General features: G+C 48.9%; 1 pseudogene across 1 annotated transcript; it reads left to right on the top strand.

The window, feature by feature from the left end:
• Positions 1–6,522: 6,522 nt before the first annotated feature.
• On the top strand, positions 6,523–8,093 carry LOC105512915 (annotated as a pseudogene). The gene has a single exon (XR_001001928.1). The product of XR_001001928.1 is annotated as a tubulin gamma-1 chain pseudogene (transcript).
• The last annotated feature ends 1,898 nt before the right edge of the window (positions 8,094–9,991 follow it).

Below are 9,991 nucleotides of genomic sequence, written 5' to 3'. Positions count from 1 at the left end.
GCGCGGGCCGCCCGGCGCATTGTTCGCAGCCTTCGCGGCGGTGCGCTGCTGACTTTATTTGTGCGCTTTGCGTGTGCGTGAGGTTGCACCTTTTGTAGGCTGGCGAGTCTCTGGACGAGGATGGGACGGGGGACACGGGCCCAGTTGCGGCCCTGCGCGAGTAGGACCTGTCAGCCCCGAGGTGCAGCGGCCTTTCCGGCGTGGCCGGAAAATCGAGGCCGGGGAGAAGGCAGCGTGGCCGGGAAGCTGCCGCCTTAAACCCAGACCAGTGCAGGATTGCTTCCTGCGTAGCCGTCCCGGTTATTGTAACGCGCTTTGCAAGCTAACGACTGGGGTTTGGGAGGGGGTTTGTTTATTTTTCTAAGGGTCTGCAAAGATGCCGAGGTCGAGGCGGGCTGCGAGGAGACTGTCCGCGCCTACCCCCACCGCACCCTGGCCTCGGTGGGGCTGGGAGAGGGCTGGGGCTCCGGAGAAGGGGCTGGAGGTTCGCTAAGCGCGCGTCTCCATCCCTCCGCCCCGATGGGGGCGGGGAAGGAGTGCAGTAGACCGCGCTGGAAGAGCAGCTCTCTGGGGAGGGGGTCTCCATCGCCGCGGCGGGCGCAGCAGGCCGGGGAGGGAGGTTGCCTAGGAGAGGGGCCGGGCGGCGGAGGGGAGGAGAGGCGGCGCGCGCTCGCCCCTCCTCGCGCGCCATGACTGTGGAACGTGGTGCCGGGGAGGAGGGAAGGCCGCCGGGGGCCGCCCGGGGCTGCTCGGCATTGGTGCGGAAACCCGAGCCCGGAGTCGCTCCGTCGCTCTGTCTCCTCCTCCTCCTCTGCGGGGGAAACCGCTGCACCCAAACCGGGAGCAGCTGCGAGCAGGGGGCAGGGCGCGGGCTGAAAGGCGAGCCAAAGGTTCAAACCTCGGCGGTGCGGGCGGGGGCGGAGGGCAACATCAGGACTGCCCCCAGGTCCCGCGAGGGCGTGGCAGGGGTCGGCCCAGGTGCCAGGGAACCTGGCCTGATATCCCTGCATTTCCAAGCTTCTTTCCTGGTCAGAGGAAACGTGAACCAAGGGTAGTTCAGCTAAACAGACCATCTCGAGCCGTGTTCGAGTCATCTGTCTCGAGGGCAAGACAGTATTTTTGCACTACAGAAAGTTACACCATCCATTTTTTTCCATGGGGGAAACCGTGGCGCCCCTTCCCCCAAAATTCTCGCGCATGAAGAATGACCTCCCGCTACCCAGACCTTCGCCAGTGTCCCCCACCCCACCCCCACCCGGGCGCTGGGTGTGGATTGGGCGGAGGGAGGCTATATGGGAGCTTAAAGCATGAGGTCATGGGCGGAGGAGACTGCTGCCAAAAGCACCCGAGGTTTTTGTGTTTTTTGAGGGGTAACCGTTCTCCATCTTCACAGTGGAAAGTCCTCCCGCCTACCCTACCAATTCTGGGGCACGTGGACCAGAGAGTCCCTGAAAGAGGAGGGGACCTGGGCTATTTCGCTTAATGAGCGTTTGGCGCGTACCCAGCCCTTTATGGAGCCCTTCCACATAAGCAAAGCCGAGGGACAGCGCACAGTGTTGGCGGCGACTGGGAAAAGCTTCAGATGCTCGACGTCCCCCGCCCTCTTTCCTCAGTCCTCGGTCATCTTCCAAGTGGGCTGCTTTCTGCGATAGCTTCCTGTCCCCCTCCGACCCATTCCTCCCAAGCGACTAGAGGGGGTCTTCCTAAAACTCCTATTGACATTCTTTTAAAGCCTTCAAAACCCTCCTCCATTGCCCTTAGAATAAAGCCAAGTTGTAATTTCGTCTCTACAGACCTCTTCATCCGCCCAGCTCTTCCTCGGATGTTGTAAGCCCCGTCGAGCTTTCTTTGTTCGAGGGGTGGAGGAAGGGGCGCCTAACCTTTCCCCTTCCACCTCTTCTTGCTAACTCCTACTGGACCTTCAAGATTTGACTCAACTGTCAGTAACTTCAAGATGCCGTCCTGAGGGTACACCCAGGTCTCTACCTCAGGCGAAAAGACCTACGATAGGTCTCCTGGCTGCAGCGCTGTGGCCGGAGATGGCCCCAGTGGTGGTCTTTTTCCAAGCGGAGAAGGAACAGCCAAGCTAAGCTTGACCACCATCACCGCCCAGGGACCTGAGCGGGAGCTGGCTAGAACAAAACCTCAAAACGAGACCTGGGAAAATCGCACCGCCCAGAAAACTCGGCTCCTCCACCTCCCACCCAGCACATACACACACACACCCTTTTAATCTAAAACTCCTCCCCGAGGCAGATAAGGAACCTATTCGGGAGAGTAAGTTGGTTGCCCCAGGTCAATGTGGAAATTCACAGCCTGTCTTTCCAGCTCCTAAACCAGAAGCTGCAGAGAAGGAGGGATTTGGAATTTGCGGCTACACAGCCAAGGACGTTTTTGTCACCTTCAAAGGACCCATTACACCCTATACTCTTGGCCCGCTCTGTTCATTGCCAGCAGAGGGATGGTAATGCCAGATGGTTAGCTCTGCAGGCTCTGACCTTAGGCAAATTATTTAACCACTTGGTTCAGTTTCTTTGCCTGTAAAATGGGAATGATAGTATTCATATCTACAGTATAGTGTTATTGTGAGGTTTAAATGAGTTATTTTATATAAGGCCTTAGAACAGAGTTTAAAGCAAGTTACTAATATTTGTGAATAGGGTTGTGTACCCTCCCCCCACCTTCCAAAGGACTCCGGAAAAACAGATCCCCAGAGTCCCAGAGTCTTAGCTGATTGAAGCATCAAAAAAAAAAAAAAAAAAAAATCTATGGGGCCAGGCGGGGTGGCTCACACCTGTAATCCCAGCACTTTGGGCGGATGAGGCAGGCAGATCGCTTGAGTTGAGGAGTTTGAGACCAGCCTGAGCATCGTGGAGAAACCCTCTCCACGTTTACTATTAAAAAATAAAAAATTAGCCAGGCATGGTGGTGCATGCCTGTAGTCCCAGCTACTGAGGAGGCTAAGACAGGAGGATGACGGGGTTGAGGCTGCAGTGATCAGATTGCCCCACTGCACTCCAGCCTGGGTAACAGAGCAAGACTCTGTCTCAAAAAATAAAATTATAGATAGAGAGCACCTAAAGGACTGGGAAAGCACCAGCAGATGCACAGACAATGCATCCCTAATTTTACCAATAGACTTGACTCCCAACAATGCATACTCTTGAAGGCAATCCACAGGTTGAATAAACCAAGTCCATGAGCACTGGGTCTGTACTGTTTCTAAAATCAGGGTCAGAAGGATGGTGACTGAAATTAAAATATTAGCTTGGATCTTTGAAATCAGAGTCAGGCTGAAAAAGTCCCAATCTTAGTTCAAAACCTGTCCTGCATGACTGAAGCCCTCCTAGGGCTGCACAAAGTATAATGGAATTACTATTATTATTATATTATCGTTAGATCCTAGTCTTACCATTCTCAGCACTTATCCCCATAGCAAAAGATCATTTTTTAATGCAATTTATTCTTTTGGAATAGGTTGAATGCATTCACATGGTTCCAAATTCAAATAAACAGCAAGAAGTCTCCCTCCCACCCTGTCTGCCACCCACTTGGTTTTCCTTCTCTGGAGGCAACCTGGGTTAGTGGTCAGAAGACACGTTTAACTGTTTTCCAGCTGAGGCCTCGTGAGAACTCCTCGGACACCAATTTAAATCTTTATTTCTAGGACTCCTTTCTCCAATCCAGCTAGAGCCACTCCCCTATCCTATCCCCACTCCCACCCTTCCCCTCTTCAGCCTCAATCCTGAGCAGGCTCTATTAACAATAATGAGCCACCATTTCCTTGAGCTACTAACAAAAGCAAATGATTAAATACTTTGTGGTTCTTTCTCCTCCTCTACATTAATTGCTAACATTTATTGAGTGCTTTCCATGTGCCATGCACTGTGCTGAATACTAGACATGCATATTCTTATTTAATCTGCCCCGAATCTTCATCATTATCCTTATTTACAGATGCAGACAGAAATGAAAGTTCAGAGAGACTGTGTAATTTGCACCAATTTGCATCCAGGCCAACCTGAACCCAAACCCTATCCCTTTTTATTTTTTCTTTCCTTTTTTTTTTTAAACAGGGTCTCACTCTTGTCACCCAAGATGGCATGCAGTGGCACAATCTATGGAGGCAATCAGGGTTAGCAGTCAGCTCACTGCGGCCTCAACCTCTCAGGCTCAAGTGATCCTCCCACCTCAGCCTCCCCAGTAGCTGGGACTACAAGTGTGCACCACTACCCCCAGCTAATTTTTGTATTTTTTTGTAGAAATGAGGTTCCACCATCTTGCCCAGACTGGTTTCAAACTCCTGGACTCAAGCGATCTGCCTGCCTCGGCCTCAAAAAGTGCTGGGATTACACCCATGAGCCACCACACCCGGACCCTGTCTTTTAAATAGTGGCCTTTTTACCTCTCTGCAACACAGGAAAAATTCTGGTAGCCCGCATCAGAAGGAGTGGCATGGAGGCTTTGGAGTTAAGCAGATTTAATTCAAATTATGTGTCCGGTGCCTGCCAGCAATGAGACCTTGGTAAGGGTTCTTAACCTCTCTGAGCTGGGACCATACCTTCTGCGTTGGTTTAATACGAAGGTTAAATGCCTGTAAATAAATGACTTCTAAAATAAATAACATTCTAAAATGTTAGTAACAAGTAAATACAATATTTAGATCTTGTGTGGACTTGATTTGAATAAATAAATTAGATTTTTTTGAAGACATTTTTGAGACAAAACGTGGACTTACTATCAGATATTAGGAAATTAATAATTTTTTCAGACATAATGGCATTGCAGTTTTTTTAAGTTCTTATCTATTACAGATACATAATGAGGCATTTTGAGTGAAAATATATCTAGGATTTGCTTTCCAATACTCCATCCCCTCTCCACCAAAACACTAAATAAATAAAACAAGGTTAGTGAAATATGGAAAATTGTTGAAGTTATTCATTATTCTATTTCCCATATGGAACTTTTCATACTAGTTTCCCTATTGCTGTTGAATATTTGACATGTTTCGAATACATTTGGAATAAATTTATTGTCTGAGATGATCAGGTTGAAAAATAATGAAATAAATTTAAAAGTAAAATAAATATAACCCTTTTAAGCATTAAAATTAAAAAGTATGAGGCTTGTTGAATTATTATTGTTATAAATAATTACATACATATATTTTTGAAATATAGGTACGCTCTTGCTCTTTCACCCAGGCTGCGGTGCAGTGGCATGATCACAGCTCACTGCGGCCTCGACCTCCCAGGCTCAGGTGATCCTTGCACATCTGCCTCCCAAGTAGCTGGGACCACAGGTGTGCACCACCATGCCTGGCTAAATTTTTCTTTTGTGTAGAGACGGATTTTGCGATTTTGCCCACACTGGTCTTAAAGTCTTGGGCTCAAGCGATCCTCCCACCTCAGCCTCTCAAAGTGCTGGGATTATAGGCATGAGTTACTGCACCCAGCCTAACATTTTTTAAATTAACAAAACGCAGTGCTAGTATATAATAGGCATCCAGAAATGGCATTTTTTGTCACCATGAGCCATTCAGGGTAGCATATAAGTCAGACTTGAGCCCTGAAAAGAGCAAAGTAGACAGGTAATTGTTAAGGACTCATTTAATCCCACAGAGGACAGCATATAGGAAGGCAAATGGAAGGACTGGGTGACAGGAACAGGCAAGTTAAAGTTAGGGGCTGGTTTTCCCTGAAAATGTACATCGCTGCAGAGATGCCTCAAGAATGCATGGACTTGGAATCAGATGCACTGGGTGAAATTCTCAACTCTGCTTACAGTTCTGCCACCCAGTCCAGAACTGTGACTGACTTCCCTCGTTTGCAGTTTGGATGCTAGACCTCTCTGGCTCCTTCCAGTTACCTAGACTGTCCACAATGCTGCAGGCTTTCCCAAGAGAAGGATCATTTCTGAGACTACACTTGTTATTTGCCTATCTCAGGAACAAATCAGAGCTGAATGGAAATGTATCCAGTTCATAATCAAACAAAACGTTTTAGGCCCAGTGAGCATTTGTGTATTGTTTTTGTAGTAATTTTTCCATGCTCTGGATTTAAGCAGCTGGAATGATTTTTACGTATGACCCCATTTTGAAATGAAAGTTTGCCCTCTTTAAGAGAAAGTGTGCATTTTGGGGAAAAGATAAGACAATATATTTGGTAACTCTTCAAATAAGTGAACCATTCTTTTTTTTTTTCTGAGGTGGAGTCTTACTCATCGCCCAGGCTGGAGTGCAGTGGTGCGATCTTAGCTCACTGCAAGCTCCGCCTCCCGGGTTCATGCCATTCTCCTGTCTCAGCCTCCTCAGTAGCTGGGACTACAGGCGCCCGCCACCACGCCTGGCTAATTTTTTGTATTTTTAGCAGAGACGGGGTTTCACCGTGTTAGCCAGGATGGTCTCGATCTCCTGACCTCGTGATCCGCCTGCCTCAGCCTCCCAAAGTGCTGGGATTACAGGTGTGAGCCACTGCGCCCGGCATAAGTGAACCCTTCTATAAAATATTTCCTGGCTGCAATGCCGGTGCCTGAGGAGCGATGCCGAGGGAAATCATCACCCTACAGTTGGGCCAGTGCGGCAATCAGATTGGGTTCGAGTTCTGGAAACAGCTGTGCGCTGAGCATGGTATCAGGCCCGAGGGCATCGTGGAGGAGTTCGCCACCGAAGGCACTGACCGCAAGGACGTCTTTTTCTACCAGGCAGACGATGAGCACTACATCCTCCGGGCCGTGCTGCTGGACCTGGAGCCCCGGGTGATCCACTCCATCCTCAACTCCCCCTATGCCAAGCTCTACAACCCAGAGAACATCTACCTGTCGGAGCATGGAGGAGGAGCTGGCAACAACTGGGCCAGTAGATTCTCCCAGGGAGAAAATATCCACGAGGACATTTTTGACATCATAGACCGGGAGGCAGATGGTAGTGATAGTCTAGAGGGCTTTGTGCTGTGTCACTCCATTGCTGGGGGGACAGGCTCTGGACTGGGCTCCTACCTCTTAGAACGGCTGAATGACAGGTATCCTAAGAAGCTGGTGCAGACATACTCAGTGTTTCCCAACCAGGACAAGATGAGCGATGTGGTGGTTCAGCCTTACAATTCACTCCTCACACTCAAGAGGCTGACGCAGAACGCAGACTGTGTGGTGGTGCTGGACAACACAGCCCTGAACCGGATTGCCACAGACCGCCTGCACATCCAGAACCCGTCCTTCTCCCAGATCAACCAGCTGGTGTCCACCATCATGTCGGCCAGCACCACCACCCTGCGCTACCCCGGCTACATGAACAATGACCTCATCGGCCTCATCGCCTCGCTCATTCCCACCCCACGGCTCCACTTCCTCATGACCGGCTACACCCCGCTCACTACGGATCAATCAGTGGCCAGCGTGAGGAAGACCACGGTCCTGGATGTCATGAGGCAGCTGCTGCAGCCCAAGAACGTGATGGTGTCCACAGGCCAAGACCGCCAGACCAACCACTGCTACATCGCCATCCTCAACATCATCCAGGGAGAGGTGGACCCCATCCAGGTCCACAAGAGCCTGCAGAGGATCCGGGAATGGAAGTTGGCCAACTTCATCCCGTGGGGCCCCGCCAGCATCCAAGTGGCCCTGTCGAGGAAGTCTCCCTACCTGCCCTCGGCCCACCGGGTCAGTGGGCTCATGATGGCCAACCACACCAGCATCTCCTCACTCTTCGAGAGAACCTGTCGCCAGTATGACAAGCTGCAGAAGCGGGAGGCCTTCCTGGAGCAGTTCCGCAAGGAGGACATGTTCAAGGACAACTTTGATGAGATGGACACATCCAGGGAGATTGTGCAGCAGCTCATCGATGAGTACCATGCGGCCACACAGCCAGACTACATCTCCTGGGGCACCAAGGAGCAGTGAGTCCCTCAGGACAGGGACCCTCATCTGCCTTACTGGTTGGCCCAGGCCCTGCCTGACTGACTACTCCTTCAGAGCACAGATCAGGGACCTCACGTATCTCTTTCTCATATACATGCACTCTCTGTTGGCCTGTGAACACATTTACTTCTCCTCTTATAAGACTATTTATCTTTAATAAAGCACTGGATATAAATGAAAAAAAAATATTTCCCTTTATATTAAAGGTGGAGCTTTGGAAGAGCTTCTTAAAAACTGGACAAACTGCAGGCATGGAAAAATAGACAAGAGCATGGAGGGGGAAATACCACCTCTGTTGCCTTTCTACCCACTGCTGCAGAATGAAGGCTCAGAGAGGCAACAGGACCAAAGGAGATAGCACAAATCAAGTGTGTGCTTTAGGGATGAGGGATGGATATAATTCATGCAGTTGTTGAAGCAGTCCCAGTGATCCAGAGGCAGATGAGTCGTTCACTTTCAGTGGCAAGTGAAAGCAATGGAACAATAGGGTTGTAGGGTGTTTCTCAAACCCTTGTTTCTTTGCCATCCTTGAATCTGCAACAACCAAAACAATGAAAGCAAAAACTGAAAATGGAGGCACAGGAGGGTTTATGGGACTCCCATTTGAGACCAACAAGGCAGCATAATTTATTGTAATTACTTCAACCCTCAGTTCTGTTAAGGATGGTGTTGAGAGAGCTGGCCTTACTCAAGACCAGAGGCCTAACTGATACTTGTTTAGTAATACTAAGAGATTGCTATCTAGGGTAAGTTTCTAGCCAGAGAGAAAAATAGGTTCCAGGATATGAGAAGGTTCTCAGTTTAAGCCATTTTTTAAAAAAAATTAAGCTATTTAGTAGATTCTGTATCCAATACAAAAATTAAAAGTGATCAGCTGATTTGGGTAACTCTAAAACTTCCTGCACCTGCCCAGGAGGCGTGCTTGGGAGTCACACATTTCAGCTATGGCAATAGTAGGTGGCATGCAAGGGCTATGGTGGCCCACAATAGTTCCCAGCTTCAAGCTAGTCCCAAATGAGTGGCTTTGTTAGCTGTGAGGGTGAGGAAGAAAGAGAATTAGTTAATTTCCTACTGCAGATGCAAATCTACTAAAGTTTTAAATTGCACAGTGAGTATAGATTACAGCTAGTTTTCCAGATTCCCTAATAGAGCCACAATTCTTTTTAAGTGGGAGAGAGAACACATGAGACCTTGTATCAGAAAGAATTCTGGCAGGAAACAGGTGGTATTCTCAATAGATAACTGCAGATCATTTAAGGTAAGTAGTATTTACAATACAGTGCAGGCAGAGCCAAGCTCCATGGGTGTGCAACCTGTGCAACTGGACCTCAAACTTAGAGGGGCCACACAGTAGTTTAATGCTTTGCAATCCCCATCTTGAAATTCTTTGGAATTTTAAACATGTATATGGAAATGGAAGAGTCTGGCTATGTTGCCCTGGCTGGTCTTGAGCTCCTGGCCTCAAGCAATCCTCCTGCGTTGGCCTCCTGAAGTGCTGGGATTACAAGCATGAACCACTCTGCCCGACCTTTGTAATTTTTCAGTAAAGGACCCTGCATTGCACCGGCCCCACAAATTACGTGTGTGCAGTATTAAGGGAAACCAGCAAGAGGTGGTATAGCACCAAAGGACCAAAACAAATATGGAGCCTTTACCACTCCTAGTTCAGAAACGGCAAGAAAAAAATATCTGCAATGGAGTGAGAACGATTGCTGAAGTTGTGGCCACAGGTATAGCTATAAGAGAGGCCCACCTAAAAGGAGCTGGGGTCTTCAGTAGAAGAACACAACCACAGCCAATTCATAGCTTGCAGACAGGGAGGTGGGTGAATACATATCCCAAATTATTTCTCTTCCTACCCTCTGATCTCCCATTTGTGCCTCCCACGGCTGAACCTAACAGGAAGCCAGAGGGTATGGGAGCCCATTGATGCAATTGATGGAGGTCAGCCTTCTAGGGCACAGGGTACAGTAGAGAAAGGTAGCAAGTAGGTCTCTAAAGAGCAATCAGAGAAGATCCAGCCCAGAACTTGTACCTAAAACTTTCAGGATCATGGTTAAGAGTAAATAAAATA

The sequence above is a fragment of the Colobus angolensis genome, unplaced genomic scaffold, assembly GCF_000951035.1.
Source record: "Colobus angolensis palliatus isolate OR3802 unplaced genomic scaffold, Cang.pa_1.0 Scaffold105, whole genome shotgun sequence".
Taxonomy (NCBI): Eukaryota; Metazoa; Chordata; class Mammalia; order Primates; family Cercopithecidae; genus Colobus; species Colobus angolensis.
Note: the sequence above shows the minus strand (reverse complement) of the source record. Positions and strands in the feature narration are given on the sequence as shown.